This window comes from Prionailurus bengalensis, chromosome D3 (genome assembly GCF_016509475.1).
Source record: "Prionailurus bengalensis isolate Pbe53 chromosome D3, Fcat_Pben_1.1_paternal_pri, whole genome shotgun sequence".
Taxonomy (NCBI): domain Eukaryota; kingdom Metazoa; phylum Chordata; class Mammalia; order Carnivora; family Felidae; genus Prionailurus; species Prionailurus bengalensis.
In genome coordinates, this window is record NC_057356.1 from 20253325 (window position 1) to 20264478 (window position 11154).

At 40.5% G+C, this 11154-nt stretch overlaps 2 gene segments (V, D, J or C); both read right to left on the bottom strand.

The window, feature by feature from the left end:
* LOC122470393 overlaps nucleotides 1–11154 on the bottom strand; it is a 644196-nt gene that overhangs the window by 356264 nt on the left and 276778 nt on the right.
* Nucleotides 1–11154, bottom strand: part of LOC122470388 — a 901179-nt gene that overhangs the window by 338515 nt on the left and 551510 nt on the right.

The following is an 11154-nucleotide window of genomic DNA, read 5'->3' on the forward strand; positions in this document are numbered from 1 at the left end:
CAAGACACCAAAAAAAATGGAAAAAGATTCCATGCTCCTGGATAGGAAGAACAAATATTGTTAAAATGTCAATACTACCCAAGGACATCTTCATATTCAATGCAATCTCTATCAAAATAACACCAGAATTCTTCACAGAGCTAGAACAAATAATCCTAAAATTTGTATGGAACCAGAAAAGACCCCGAATAGCCAAAGCAATCTGGGAAAAGAAAACCAAAGCAGGAGGCATCACAATCCTGGATTTCAAGCTGTATTACAAAGCTGTAATCATCAAGACAGTATGGTACTGGCACAAAAACAGACAGATCAGTGGAACAGAATAGAAAACCCAGAAATGGACCCACAAATGTATGGCCAACTAATCTTTGACAAAGCAGGAAAGAATACCCGATGGAATAAAGACAGTCTCTTCAGCAAATATTGTTGGGAAAATTGGAAAGCAACATGAAGAAGAATGAACCTGGACCATTTTCTTATACCATACACAAAAATAAACTCAAAATGGATGAAAGACCTAAATGTAAGACAGGAAGCCATCAAAGTCCTAGAAGAGAAAGCAGGCAAAAACCTCTTTGACTTTTGCCACAGTAACTCATTACTCAACATGTCTCTGGAAGCAAGGGAAGCAAAAGCAAAAATGAACTATTGGGACCTCAACAAGATAAAAAGCTTCTGCATAGCAAAGGAAGAAATCAGCAAAATTAAAAGGCAACCAACAGAATGGGAGAAGATATCTGCAAATGACGTATCAGATAAAGGGTTAGTATCCAAAATCTATAAAGAACTTACCAAATTTAACACCCAAAAAACAATCCAGTGAAGAAATGGGCAAAAGACAAGAGTAGACACTTCCAAAGAAGACATCCAGATGGATAACGGACACATGAAAAAAATGCTCAACATCACTCATCATCAGGGAAATACAAATCAAAACCACAATGAGATACCACCTCACACCAGTCAGAATGGCTAACATTAATAACTTAGGCAACAACAGATGTTGGTGAGGATGTGGAGAAAGAGGAACACTTTTGCATTGCTGGTGGGAATGCAAATTGGTGTAGCCACTCTGGAAAACAGTATGGAGGTTCCTCAAAGAAGTAAAAATAGAACTACGCTACAACCCAGCAATTGCACTACTAGGTATTTATCCAAAGGATACAGGTGTGCTGTTTTGAAGGGGCACATGCACCCTAATGTTTATAGCAGCACTCTCAACAATAGCCAAATTATGGAAAGAGCTCAAATGTCCATTGATGGAGGAATGGATAAAGAAGATGTGGTATGTATGTACAATGGAGTATTACCCGGCAATCAAAAAGAATGAAGTCTTGCCATTGGCAGCAATGTGGATGGAACTAGAGGGTATTATGCTAAGCTAAATTAATCAGTCAGAGAAAGACAAATATCATATGACTGAAGTCATATGAGGGCTTTAAGATACAAAACAGATGAACATAAGGGAAGGGAAGCAAAAATAATATAAAAACAGGGAGGGGGACAAAACAGAAGAGACTCTTAAATGTGGAGAACAAACTGAGGGTTGCTGGAGGGGTTGTGATTGGGGGGATGTGCTAAATGGGCAAGGGGCATTAAGGAGGACACTTGTTGGGATGAGCACTGGGTGTTCTATGTAGGGAATGAATCACTGGATTCTATTCCTGAAATCATTATTGCACTATATGCTAACTAACTTGGAGATAAACTAAAAAGAAAAAAAGATAAAGAAAAGAAAAGAAAAGGAAAGTGGTTCTTAAGGCACATTCATTACCCCTGAAAATATTGTTATAAACATGCTTTTATACCACTAATATCCTCCCACATGTTTTATTTTTAAATTAACAAAAATGTGTACAAGATAAAATATTTATTCAAATGCTGACTGAAGTGCATTGTCAATCACCAAAGAAAGAGTCACATCTGATTTCAGGATTTTGGTGGTTCTTTTAACTTGGAGGTTTCCTCCTTGGCATGATTCATCTGTTAGAGTTTTTGCCTTAATCCACCTGGTAAAGGTAGCATTTCCCTAAAGCCTGCTTCTCTGCCAATCTTGCAGTGCTAAGCTAATTCAACTTGCCCATTAGAGCACTTTGCTATGACAGGTTCTTGGGTTTTCTTCCTTGGGGGTGTCCATTAGAATTGGAGGCTCCCTCTATCTCCCCCTTTCTTGTGACTAAAGGAGCTGGATCTAACACATAATTTATCATCTATGAATGCCCTAGAAATTAACATATCCTTGCTTTTTGGTAAGCAGGTGATACAAATCATCATTTATTAAATTTTTTAGCGTGTCTTGTTGGTGTGCATATTGATCCCTCTGTGCTCTACCCTTTCACTTAAGCTGGGAAAAACCATCCTTCTGTGATTTCTTCCTCCAGGGAAAAGGCATAGTAAATGTGAGAGCAAAGGAAGCAGGAAGCCAAAGGCACTGCCACTGATTACAAAAACCAAGTCTCTTGGGATAAAGCTCTTCCAGGGAGAGGGGAAGAGGAAAAAGCTTGTAAGAACAATGGGAGATCCATGACCCAGGCTCTCCAGGGAGATGGAGAAAGACAGCAGAGACAGACTACCCTGATTAGTGCCCTCTTGAACAGGGGTGTCTCCCTGGGCCATGCCACAGAGACCACTTTCTACATAGCTTTGGTTTACATGTAAGGAAGCCCCCCAGTCCTATGGACCTCATCTCCTGGGTACAAAGTTCATAGCTTGTCTGAGACACCCAGCCTTGGTGGTGGATAATCAAACTGACCATATATCTCCTTCACTATCACGATCTTGGGTCCCAGAGACAACGTTGTGGTCAAAAAGCTGTCTCCTTGGATCATGAGCTGGGCTTCTTTGGCCATGAGGCTAGTTATGGAAGGAAAGGTGAGATCAGGCAGTTTCCTGAGCCCAGCATGCTGCCCAGAAGTATCCTCATGTTAGCCGGTGACAGGCAGTCCCTGTGGGGACAGGCTTTGATGAAATCAAAACCAGACTTCCCTTTGCCCAAATCCAGGGAATCCCTGTGCCCAGGGCTCATTTTGTGGAGGCTCCTGGAGGTGTAGAGAACTGAAGAAATAACATATTCCCTCTTTCTGGCCCTCTCTCTACTAACGTTCCTTTATTGGCTACAGGCCTAAATTCCCTCTGATAAGTTGGTCTTCTGTCAAGCCAGTCTGCAGGAGACATCTTGTTTTTCTCTATGGAAACCACATTGGATAAGTAGTCACTTCACTCAGCAGACCCTCCTAGTGTGCGCAGAGCAGGTTAAACTTAAGGTCTCTGCTTATTCATAGCTTAACATTTTAAGGTCTTTCTGTATGTCAGGTGATTAGATTTCAGCCAATTCTGCTAAATGGCTACAGTTTGTTTTTCTTTCTCTTAGCTACAGTAGGTGGCCTAGAACACAGATATTTCCCCTCACATCCGGGATGGTATAAAAATGGAACTCTCTGTGTCCTCAAGGTTCTGTCCTTCCCTATCTAGGAGACAAAGAAAAGGATGTGGGGCCAGAAAGAGTTGAGTGGGAGTCCCTACCAGCAGTGGCATCCATGAAATAGTCCAAAGGAGGAGCAGGTTGCTTCCTGGAAAATCAGGGAAGACAAGCATTTGTTTATGAGCAGGAGTCTTTTGGTTGCTGAACTCTCACCTGTATATCCCCTACCTGTCCCTGAAGTGAGCCCTCTCCATTGGCTCCTGTTCTAGAGAGTGTGTTAGTTTGCTAGGGCTGCCATTACAAAATACTGCAGGCTGGGTGGCTTCAACAACAGAAAATTATTTTCTCATAGTTCTGGAGGCTAAAGTCCAAGATGAAGGTGTTAGCAGATTCTGCTTCTCTTGAGGCTTCTTCCCTTGGTTTCCAGATGGCCACATTCTTTTCTTTAATTTTTTTTTAACTTTTTTTTTTTAATTTTTGACAGAGAGAAAGAGAGCATGCATGAGCGGGGGAGGGCAGAGAGAGAGGGAGACACAGAATCCGAAGCAGTTCCAGGTTCTGAGCTGTCAGCACAGAGAGGGACACGAGGCTCAAACTCACAAGCCTTGAGATCATGACCTGAGCTGAAGTCGGATGCTTAACTGACTGAACCACACAGGTGCCCCTATTGAAATTTACAAAATAATTTCCTAGAAGCATGAGGCTCAAGTGTTATTTTTTTCTAGAGTGAATTATCATTTTAACGATTAATAATATAGAATTGATGAAACAATGTAAGTATATTACACATTTTTACAAGTAATTTAAAAATTTTATTTATTTATTTAGAGAAAGACAGAGACAGCATGAGTAGGGGAGGGGGAGAGAGAGAGGGAGAAGAGAGAGAATCCCACACAAGCTCTGCGCTGTCAGCAGAGAGCCCGACACAGGGCTTGACGAATTCACAAAACTGTGAGATCATGACCTAAGAGTCAGATGCTTAACTGACTGAGACATCCAGGTGCCTCTATAGGTAATTTTTAGATGTAATAAAATCTTATTGGAAAAATAGTTCTTATTTCTACTGTAAAAAGAGAGAGAGAGAGAAATCTCAATATGATTTAGTTACAAGCACTTAAATTTTATTACAGTCTGTCTGCAAAAGGAAAAGTTTCAAGCGAGCCAAATCAAAGATTCTCTCTTGTTAGGAACATTCTGAAGGAAAATAGAATAGTTAGTCATCACCATCGTTAACACCAAACCTAAAAGGATAAGATTAAATGTCAGTTATTTCACTGGCAGTCATCTCAGGGGAAGGATGACTAATTTTCAAAAATAAAATTTGGCCCTATTAAGTTTATCAGGTAACTAAGCACTTTGTCAGGAATGCTAACTCTTTCTTACAAGGAGGTTGCCAAGGACATCATGCAGGGGAGTGGGACAGTTTCTTTTACCCTGGACCAGGGTTTCTCAACCCAGGCACTATCACCATTTTAGGATGGATAATTCTTTGTCGAGAGGAGGTGGGGGGGGGGGGGGAGGCGGCATTCTGTGTATTGTAGGATGTTTGACAATATCCTTGATCTCTACCCACTAGATGCTAATAGTGAGAAATAAAATATATTGGCAATCAAAAAACATCTCCAGACATTGTCAAATGTCTGTTAGGGGTAAACTTGCCCCTTGCTGAGAATCACCACTTTAGAATGAGACAGGCTTTGGCATGGATTCTACTTTGAGTTTTTCTGGAGGGAAATGCTGAAAAATATATAATAAATAAGTCCATGAGAACAGAAATGGTTTTCTTATAGCAGCTTCACTTACTCCTTTGAATGTCTTCTGGGTTATTCGCCCCAAATCAAAAGGATTGTTATGTAGTCATTAGAGGTGGCATTCCTGTTCTTACCTCTATTTCAAATTGCCCCGTTGTTTGGTGACTGTGGAGGATTTTATGCCCTGGGTCATACATGCTAAAATGAATCTGAAAAAGTGAAGGGAAATCCTTTCTCCTGTCAGGTGGAAGGGGGAAGAGGAACTCCCCAAACCACTGGCGTTTTCTCAGGTGGAGGGCACACGGCTGGTGAAGATTTATAAAGGAACTCCCTTAAATTTTAATCTAATTGTCCAGCAGTGAGATTGGGCAGGTGAGTTCCTAAAGGTTCCCTGGGCAATTCTAATGTGTAACAGGATGAAAACAATTGGCTTAGACCTCATAGATTAAATGGCTTACAAAAGTGATAACCTAAATTATCACTTTTAAAAGTGGGGGATGGGAGGTGGGATTTGGGCTGATTCTGAGACTGAGCTATTACTAAAATCACTAGAGAGATCTCTGTGGAGAGTCTGGGACCCTGTTATTCCACATCATCCCACCTTACGTTGTACCACTGACTACGTTAGGAACTAGTGAATTATAAAATTAATATGTCTTGGGGCACCTGGCTAGTTCAGTTGGTGGAGCATGTGACTCTTGATCTTAGGGTTATGTTCAAGCCCCACGTTGGGTGTAAAGATTACTTAAAAAGAAAATCTTTTTAAAAATCAAAATTAAATTAAATTAACATGTCTCCAAACTTAAAGTGCCTAACTGACAATTCGCAGGCCAAATAACCACACAGATGTACTTTATTTGGTTTCATCACACTTTACAACTTTAAAAATGACTTCCCAACACTTTAAAAATAAGGAAACAATATAAAAACTTTACGTTTCAATGCTGTGCTTAGCAAACAATTTGGCAACTACCAGCATTGCCACCAGGCAGAAATCATATGAAACTGAGTGCCATGTAATCCTTTTGAATGGCTGAATCTATTTCTAAATCCATCCTTGTACATTTATTAAACAGATATTCTTTTTTTTTTTTATTTTTTTTAACGTTTATTTATTTTTGAGACAGAGAGAGACAGAGCATGAGCGGGGAAGGGTCAGAGAGAGGGAGACACAGAATCTGAAACAGGCTCCAGGCTCCGAGCTGTCAGCACAGAGCCAGATGTGAGACTCGAACTCATCAACTGTAAGATCATGACCAGAGCCGAAGTCGGGTGCTTAACCAACTGAGCCATCCAGGCACCCCCAAGAAAGATATTTTTAAAGTCATGTCAGGTTATGGCACTTTAGAACATTTTAATTAGCAAACTAGATTTCTGTTCTAATTCTGTGACTTGGATACACTGGAGGGAGTGGGAATACAAATGTTTTTTGCCTGTCAGGGGGGCTTGAAGCCCTCGCTTTCCCCAAGAATCCATATGCAAAGAGGGCTGTGGGAAAGCCTGAGACTCTATTTAGAAGGTGCTGAGGAAAAGGCATGTGAAGGGGGGAGGGGAGAATGTGAGAGGTAGCCAGAGCAAACTGGCTTATGACCTTTGACCCTTGGAAACATTCAGAAAAGAGTTGGCTGATATGTAGCAAAAGCTCTTGGGATTAAAGTGTGGCCCCCTGGGAATCCCCCTGGGAGCTGAGTCTTCCAGTTCAGACTACCCTGCCGATTGGGGAGTGAAACCAGCCCACTTTGCTACCTGGGGACACAGGAAGAGAAGGTTTTTGTTCTCTTTGGCTGGAAAACTGTGACCTGTGAGGACGTCCCAGCACTTGGAAGAATACGTGTGCCCTTTTAGTTGCCTTAACCTCAGCTTGAGCTTTGTTGGAATAGCTCAGTGGACCCCCTCCCCTTGGCCCTGCTGATCCCCAATAGCTCAAGACCCAGCTAAACTGGAGATAAGGTGGTGGGGTTCTGGACAGCAGAGAGAGGAGGGGCATTTCTACCACAGGCCCCCAACCAGGCCTGCAGCCCCTGGGCTTGGCCCTGAAGCCCCACCCACATTCTTTCCTTGGTGGGGGAGATTTGAAAGGAAAGTTTTGGCAATCACTCCGGACAACAGCTGAAAATCCAACCAGGGTAAACTTGTTGGGAAAACTGATAGAAGCCCCATCTGGATATTATAAATAGGATTATAATGGTCTTATAAAGGGAGTGGGATCTTCTGGTCAGACCTCACTTCAAAAGCCATTTAGACAGCAAGGTAAGCACTCCACTGACACAGGACATGGTGCAGCTGAACTGGAGAGAAATTTCTCTGGACTCAGAAAACAAGGACGCTGCAGCTTCTCCCTCCCTTGCTGCCCAGGGTGGGAAATATTGAGGCCCACTGAATCATCTGAAACACTCCAGAGATTGGTGGGCTGATAAGTTTGGTATCTTCCATTTTGCTTCTCTTAAACCATGGGTGGACAAAATTTTCTGAAAAAAAAAAGTAAATATTTTAGGTATTAGGCAACTCGCATTTTCTTTTGCAGGGCTGACTCTGCCATAGTATCGTCAAAGCAGCCACCAACAATAGCCTTAAACCAGTGATCACTGATGTGTCCCAATAAAACTTTATTTGTAAAGAAACTCATTGATAGTAATACCATAATAGTAGGAGACTTCAACACCCCACTCACAGCAATGGACAGATAATCTAATCAAAAAATCAACAAGGAAATAATGACTTTGAATGACACACTGGACCAGATGGACTTAACAGATATATTCAGAACATTTCATCCTAAAGCAGAAGAATATACATTCTTCTCCAGTGCACATGGAACGTTCTCCAGAATAGACCATATACTGGGACACAAATCAGCCCTAAGTAAGTACAAAAAGATCAAGATCATACCGTGCATATTTTCAGACCACAACACTATGAAAGTCGAAAATAACCACAAGAAAAAATTTGGGAAGGTAACAAATACTTGGAGACTGAAGAACATCCTATTGAAGAATGAATGGGCTAACCAAGAAGTTAAAGAGGAAATTAAAAAGCATATGGAAGTCAATGAAAATGATAACACCACAGCCCAAAACCTCTGGGATGCAGCAAAGGTGGTTATAAGAGGAAAGTATATAGCAATCCAGGCCTTCCTAAAGAAGGAAGAAAGATCTCAGATACACAACCTAACCTTATGCCTTAAGGAACTGGAAAAAGAATAGCAAATAAAACCCCAAACCAGCAGAAGACAGGAAATAACAAAGATTAGAGCAGGAATTAATGCTATCGAACCAAAAAAAAAAAAACCCCAAAAAACAGTAGAACACATCAATGAAAACAGAAGCTGGTTCTTTGAAAGAATTCACAAAATTGATAAACCATTATCCAGTTTGATCAAAAAGAAAAAGGAAAGGACCCAAACAAAAAAAATCAAGAATGAAAGAGGAGAGATCACAACCAACACAACAGAAATAAAAACAATAATAAGAGAATATTATGAGCAATTATGTGCCAATAAAATGGGTAATCTAGAAGAAATGGACAACTTCCTAGAAACATATACACTACCAAAACTGAAACAGGAAGAAATAGAAAATTTGAACAGACCCATAACCAGTAAGGAAATCAAATTAGTAATCAAAAATCTGCCAAAAAATAAGAGTCCAGGGCCAGATGGCTTTCCAGGGGAATTCTACCAAACATTTAAGGAAGAGTTAACACCTATTCTCTTGAAACTGTTCCAAAACATAGAAATGGAAGGAAAACTTGCAAACTCTATGAAGCCAGCATTACCTGGATTCCAAAACCAGACAGAGACCCCACTAAAAAGGAGAACTATAGACCAATTTCCCTGATGAACATGGATGCAAAAATCCTCAACAAGATATTAGCCAACTGGATCCAACAATACATTAAAAAAATTATTCACCAGGATCAAGCGGGATTTATACCTGGGATGCAGGGCTGGTTCAATATCCGCAAAAAAATTAACTCATCACATCAATAAAAGGAAGGACAAGAACCATATGATCCTCTCAATAGATGCAGAGAAAGCATTTGACAAATTACAGCATCCTTTCTGGATAAAAACCCTCAAGAAAGTAGGGATAGAAGGATCATACCTCGAGATCATAAAAGCCATATAAGAACAACCCAATGTTGAGGCATCCAGTGGCTCAGTTGGTTGAGCATCTGACTTTGGCTCAGGTCATGACCTCACAGTTTGTGTGTTCGAGCCCCACATCGGGCTCTGTGCTGACCGCTTGCTCAGAGCCTGGAGCCTGCTTCAGATTCTGTCTCCTGTCTCCTTCTCTCTTTGTCCCTCCCCCACTCACGCTTTGTCTCACTCTGTTTCTCAAAAATAAATAAACTTAAAAAAAATTTTTTTTAATTAAAACAAAAAAAGAACGACCCAATGCTAATATCATCCTCAGTGGGGAAAAACTGAGAGCTTTCCCCCTGAGGTCAGGAACAAGACAGGGATGTCCACTCTCGCCACTGTTATTCGACATAGTATTGGAAGTCTTAGCCTCAGCAATCAGACAACACAAAGAAACAAAAGGGATCCAAATCGCCCAGGAAGAGGTCAAATTTCACTCTTCACAGAGGACATGATACTCTATATGGAAAACCCAAAAGATTCCACCAAAAAACTGCTAGAACTGATTCATGAATTCAGCAAAGTTGCAGGATATAAAATCAATGCATAGAAATCGGTTGCATTCCTATACACAAACAATGAAGCGACAAAAAGAGAAATCAAGGAATTGATCCCATTTACAGTTGCACCAAAAACTATAAAATATGTATGGATAAATCTAACCAAAGAGGTGAAAAATCTATACACTGAAGACTATAGAAAGCTTATGAAAGAAATTGAAGAAGACACAAAAAAATGGAAAAAGATTCCACGCTCCTGGATAGGAAGAACAAATATTGTTAAAATGTCAATACTACCCAAAGCAATCTACATATTCAATGCAATCCCTATCAAAGTAACACCAGAATTCTTCACAGAACTAGAACAAATAATCCTAAAATTTGTATGGAACCAGAGAAGACCCCAAATAGCCAAAGCAATCTTGAAAAAGAAAACCAAAGCAGGAGGCATCACAATCCCAGACTTCAAGCTACACTACAAAGCTGTAATCATCAAGACAGTATGGACTGGCACAAGAACAGACACTCAGATCAATGGAACAGAAGAGAGAACCCAGAAATGGACCCACAAATGTATGGCCAACTAATCTTTGACAAAGCAGGAAAGAATATCCAATGGAATAAAGACAGTCTCTTCAGCAATTGGTGCTGGGAAAACTGGACAGCGATATGCAGAATGAACCTGGACCACTTTCTTACAGCATACACAAAAATAAACTCAAAATGGATGAAAGACTTCAATGTAAGACAGGAAGCCATCAAAGTCCTAGAGGAGAAAGCAGGCAAAAACCTCTTTGATCTTGGCTGCAGCAACTTCTTACTCAACACGTCTCCAGAGGCAAGGGAAACAAAGCAAAACTGAACTATTGGGACCTCATCAAAATAAAAAGCTTCTGCACTGCAAAGGAAACAATCAGCAAAACTAAAAGGCAACAGACAGAATGGGAGAAGATATTTGCAAATGACATATCAGATAAAGGGTTAGTATATAAAATCTATAAAGAACTTACCAAACTCAACACCCAAAAAACAAATAATCTAGTGAAGAAATTGGCAAAAGACATGAATAGACACTTCTCCAAAAAAGACATCCAGATGGCCAACCGACACATGAAAAAATGCTCAACGTCACTCATCATCAGGGAAATACAAATCAAAATCACAATGAGATACCACCTCACACTTGTCAGGATGGCTAACATTAACAACTCAGGCAACAATAGATGTTGGCGAGGATGTGGAGAAAGAGGATCTCTTTTGCACTGTTGGTGGGAATGCAAGCTGGTGCAGTCACTCTGGAAAATAGTATGGAGGTTCCTCAAAAAAGTAAAAATAGAACTA